This window comes from Suncus etruscus, chromosome 7, assembly GCF_024139225.1.
Source record: "Suncus etruscus isolate mSunEtr1 chromosome 7, mSunEtr1.pri.cur, whole genome shotgun sequence".
NCBI lineage: Eukaryota > Metazoa > Chordata > Mammalia > Eulipotyphla > Soricidae > Suncus > Suncus etruscus.
This window is the reverse complement of record NC_064854.1, coordinates 62,873,632-62,879,306: the sequence shown is the minus strand read 5'-3', so window position 1 is coordinate 62,879,306 and position 5,675 is coordinate 62,873,632. Positions and strand designations below refer to the sequence as shown.

At 43.6% G+C, this 5,675-nt stretch overlaps 1 non-coding gene across 1 annotated transcript; it reads left to right on the top strand.

Annotated features, from left to right (window-relative positions):
* Positions 1-4,661: 4,661 nt before the first annotated feature.
* Positions 4,662-4,768, top strand: LOC126015173 (U6 spliceosomal RNA). The gene has a single exon (XR_007498064.1). It is a non-coding gene; the product is annotated as a U6 spliceosomal RNA (small nuclear RNA).
* Positions 4,769-5,675: the final 907 nt, after the last annotated feature.

Here is a 5,675-nt window from a genome sequence, read left to right as displayed (position 1 = left end):
AGAGACTAGTGGTCAAGGGCGCAGCAAGCCAACATCTTCCCGACCAGAGCATCTCCTATCCGCTCTCCAGCGCGCGCTGCCGAGTGGCGGGACCTGCAAGCGCTCCACTCCCTTCCTCACTCAGCCCAGGGCGGCGGCGGGGCGGACACGCCTCGCCCCGCCTCACCCCGCTTGACTCCGGAGAGCACCCAGGCGGGCGGTGCTGGAGCGCGAGATCTGGTGCAGAGAAAGGGAGTTTCAACCTGGTGTGGGGTCTCAGCCCAGTGCCTCTTGGCGGAGCATCTCCGAACACCGGAGCTCCGGAATCTGCAGATTTCCGACAGCAATGAGTCTCCCCGCGGTCGAGACCAGGTTCGCGGCCAGTTCAGTGCATGCACTCTCCACCCTAAGCCAGAGGGGACAAGTGTTCTAGAGGGCTTGCAATCATCCCGCACCTAATGCAGTCTAGTTCGGAATTCCAAACTCCTAGCTTTCCACTCCTGGCCCCCCGGGATGAGCTATCCAGCTAAGACTGAGTAGCTCAGAAGGAAGGGTTAGGGGGAGACTGGGCAGCTGCAGCGGATCTACCCGCAAAGCTCTGAACCCCGCAAGCTGGACGCCGGGGTCTGGGAAAGCAGGCGTGGCACGAGAGGAAGGGGCAGGTGTCTGGATGGGGAGGAGGGGACGAGACGTGTGTTGGTCCAGGAGGAGTGTATGAGCTTAAGAGCAGATGGGCTCCTTTTATAGAAGCCAGGTCCGGTCCGCCAGAGCCAGCACCTAGTGCGACGCAGGGAGGGCGGATGCAGCTTCCCACCACCTTCCCGCGCCGGCTTTACGCCCCCCTTCCCATTCCTAGCTAAGAAGTTCCCCCCGGGTCCTACTGCCTCATTTCTCCTGCCTGTCCCCTGAAACCTCTCACGTGCAACAGAACAGCTCTGAAGCTCTGCAGGAACTAGGATGAGGGCATCATGTCCTTGCTTCTGTTCTCTTAGAGCTTTTGCTGGCCGCCCCTTCAACTATATCCACGCCCTCGCCATAGGCACTGGTACAGCTCTCTTGCCCCCTTTCAAGGCTTCTATCAATCACTGCTCTGCAGCAAGCTGGGGAGCTAGTCTCAGCTTTGACCTCTCTACACTGGAATTTTATCTGTTCCATCAGGCCACACCCAGGTAAAGGGAGGTGCCAGAAATATCATTTTGTCATCTTAGGCAGACAGAAACAGCCAATAGTGCATTTTATACTTCAGGCTTCCAACCATACTTAGCTCTTGGTACAATTCAAACTAATTTTTCATATTTGATTGATTGATTTCTCATTCAATGCCTCCCTTAAATGTCAGTCAACAGGAAATAAAAGAAAAGGCTATTGGGGGGGGAGGAATTACAAATAACAACCCAGTGTACGTGGAACTAAATCTTCCCTTCCATCCCAGCTACTCAGCTGTTCTAGTGCCTCTGGAAAACAGTTTAGAGTGAGCTTGTTCCTTCTAGAAAAGAGGTCACCGGAATTTAAAAATAATGCTTTTGGTGGCATCATCAATGCATGTACTTACCTCCACAAATGTATCAGGTAATATGCTGCACAGAATCATAATAGTATCTAACTCCCATAATCCCTTTTCAGGTCATCTCTCTTCCAGTCTTCTCAAATAAGATGTAGAGAAGTAGAAATCAGAAAGAACCAGAAAAGCATATTTTTGTAGTGATCCTTTTAAGATAAGAAATCCCATGTATGAAATTATAGCACACAGATCAGTGTTGAAGACTTAAAATAGATTCCAATTTAAAGATATAGGTATTGTATGGAATATTTTACAGAATAAAGTTATAGGTATTGTACAGAAAGGGGTAAAGCACTTGCCTTGCAAACAACTGACCTGAATGCTTGATCCTTAGTATTTCATATGATCCCTCTGAATCTGCTAGGTATAATCCCCAAAGTGCAGAACCAGAATAATCCCCAAGTACAGATAAGTGTGGTCCCTCACAAAACAAAAAACAGAATAAAATTCTAAGCTAAGTTTAAATATATGCTAAAAAATGATTCCATCTAGAATCTTTTGAGATTATTGGACATTCATTCAGGCTTAGAAGATTAACTGAGATTCTTTGAAAAAAGGAGAGTGTTACTCAAGCTAATACAACCTCACCCACATTTTCTTACTACTCAGTATCCTACCATCCTAATGCCCAATTTTCCTTACTACCTGTACCAGACAAGCAGGTATAAAGTACAGAACAACTCAATTGCTATAATTGTTTTAAGTATTAGTTGCCTACAATCAGATTCCATCTGGAAGAATCACACAGAAATTAAGCAGAAGTATTTAAAATATTGCATCAGTATTTATTCAATAAAACACTGTAGGATGTTGAATAAGTACACTGCGTAAGTAATTAATATATTTCAATGCAGTGCGTTGAAAATGAAAAAGTTTAAGAAAAAACAACCAAGATTTTATGTATTGAGAATGGGAGTACTTATTTAAATAGGTGGTAACTGCCAGTTTTTTAAAGAGGCCCCTAAAAGTGTATTAGCAGCCACGCAGGGACACAAACACCAACTCTATTTTTTCATCTTCAGCCTAGTATTGCTTTAATAACATGAGGTCTAAAATACACTTACTTCCAGGACTTCTGTTCATCATTCTACTGCAGACAGCACTGGACAGACTTTTTGCAAACTGCTCTTAGAAATCAAGGAAGGCAAGCAATACAGACAAGGTCCAAACTACTAGGTGGTGGTTTGTTCAGGATGCAGAGAATGTGGTTGCGATTGGGGTATGTGTGGAGCAGGGTGTGTATGGAACAAAATGTTTTTCCTACTACCCTGGAAAAACCAAGCAAGATTAGAACTGCTGATGGTGTGAGGGAGTGCAAGGGGAACTAGTGTCTGGATGGTGGAGGCAAAAAATGAACATGTACAGCTGCTGACAGCCTCCCTTTTTTTTTGTTTTTGGGCCACACCAAGTGACACTCAAGGGTTACTCCTGGCTCTGTGTCAGAAATCGCTCCTGGCTTGGGTGACCATATGGGATGCCAGGGGATCATATGGGATGCCAGGGGATCAAACCATGGTCGTCCTAAGCTAGCACAGGCAAGGCAGAGATGTCTTACTTCTTGAGCCACCGCTCTGGTCCCAAGCCTTTCCTTTTAATAATTTGGCTGGGGGCAGAGGCACCCACAAGAAAGCATGCAAAATAAAATCAAGACTTAGGGCAGCCTGGGATAGCCCAAGTCTATACTTACTAGATTCCCCAACCCCCAGTGGAATAAGCTACCTCTAGGCAGCTTGAATTTTCTTTACTTTGGATTAAGAATTACACAGGACACATAGTCTCACTTTTGTGGAGAACCATCTTTCTTGATGCTCATCCTTCATTTCCTTTAACACTTTATTGTTGTTGTTGTTGTTGTTATTATTATTATTATTAATATTTTAGGAATCTAGATGTTTGCACTTGAGGGCATTCATGTTACACACTTGAGATCAGAGATTCCTTGAAAGTCCTTTCTGCCAAAGTCACCAGGACAGGAGAGATGCCTCCTGGGAACTGTGCTTCTTCAGGTTCCACAGCCTCCAACAGTATGAGAAGAAATAGAAAATAGCCTCAAAGTTTGTGGGAAATTCAACTTAAAGGAAAGTCAAACCTATCTCAAAAAGCCAGAAAAGAAGGCAGTAGAAACAGAATAAGATGAGGTGCCAAATACTGCAGAACTTGGGTGGGAATACAACTCCTGTTTGGCACTAAAATTATGCATTAAATACTCCCCTCTCTACATTCATGTTAGTGGGAGATAAGGGGCACAGTAAAAGAATGGGAAACACATAGAATCACTGAAGAAAAGAAACCCGTGCCTATGATTGGAAGAACTGGTGCAGCTGACGCAGCAAAATACAAGGAACAACTTGAGTTTGTAGGAAGCTAGCTAAAAAAAAAAAAAAAAAACTGTGACTCCTCTAAAAGGAGTGATAGTGCTCAGGAGTGATCCCTGACTACAGAATCAAAATAATCCTTTAGCAAGATGTGTAGCTCTTCTCTACCACCACCCCCAAAGAAAACCTCTCTATCTCATTAAAACAACACTATATTCTGACAGGAAGCAAGCCTGCCCTTTTTAGCCTGGAATTCCCCATAATACTGAACTCTCCTTTGAGAGTTGACACTTGAAAAATTCTTACAACATTCCTATAGTATTCCCTGCATTTCTCATGGGGAAAATACACTCTAAAGAAAACCAGGAATCTGATTAAAAAAAGTACCAGTGGCTTTATTTCTGCTTTGCTGAAAATTACTCTGGCTCTTGGCAGTGCTGGAACTCTTAAACAAAAAACTTCTATCTCCAACACACACACACACACACACACACACACACACACACACAATGAACAGTTTTGAATAATAAAATGTGAACATCTTTAAAAGCTCTGCATTCTTGTCTCTAGCCACTCAAACATGCAGGGAGACATCAGTGTGGAAGCCTAGAGCAGAAGCACTCCATTTTGTTGAACCAAAGCTAAGTTACCATTTAAAGTTAACAAGTGTAAGTTTCCATATAAGGACTAAGTTTCTATTCCAACAATAATGACAAAGACCCCAAAAATCTATAAACCATAACATACTGCCCTAATCTTCTAACCATAAAAGGGCATGATAAAACACCCTAGAAATATCCTAGACAGTGCTCACTTCAGCAGCACATATACTAAAATTGAAATGATACAGAGAAGATTAGCATGGCCCCTGAGTAAGGATGACATTCAAATTCCTGAAGCATTCCATATTTAAAAGTAAATAAATAAATAAGATATCCTAGACAATAGGCAATAAACTTAAAGGTCAAGACTTTCTGCTTCTATCCCCCTAGCCTAGTTTGTGACCCCCTGGGGAATTGCCTCCCTCAGGAGGTGGCCCTGACTAGCCAGTTTGTAGAATGTTAGTTGATGGAATAAAGTTTTGCTTTGCTTTATTCTACTTGTGTGGTCTGGTTCTTCGACTCCCGACCTTAGTATTTGGGGGCACAACCAGGATCAAACGATACAGACCATGTCACCAATATAGCTACTGAGCTGTGGTGGATATTCCGAGACCTCCTCAAGGTAAGTGAAGGCCTAAAAGAGATGGAGTTCTGGGTGTGGCCCAAGGGGAAATCTAGATGCAGAATTTCCCCTGGGCCTCAGAGATAATGTGAGGACCCCACTTGTCCCTAGGTACTCGTTATTTGCTCTCATAGAAATAAAGCAGGAGCAGCATTGGAGGGTTGGGAAACACTGGACAGTCTCAATCAGCTGAGAGGGCTCAATTAGTGCTGGAGATATCCATTTTTCTTGACCAATATCAGCTGCCTTCTTGATATTCTTGTGAAGGGATTCAGCACAACATTATCTGAATGTGTATAGATTTGTATGCCACCTTTTTTATTTGTTGTCAATCCTCCCATTTCTCTGTGGTTAGGGCCAGGTTGATGTGGAAAGGACCTGTGCATGTGGCATTGCACTAGGAAATGTGTATTTTATGAATTTGTTACTAATGTTACCAGTCTCTGCTCCCATTCCAATGGTGAGAGTTAGCTGGAGAAGAGCAGAAGAGAAGTTAGATGCTGATAAGTCCAGCATCTAGACAGGTAAAAAGAACTATTAAGACATTGGACATTGGGAGACTTTAGAAACTCAGGCCTATAAGAGTTAAATCGACA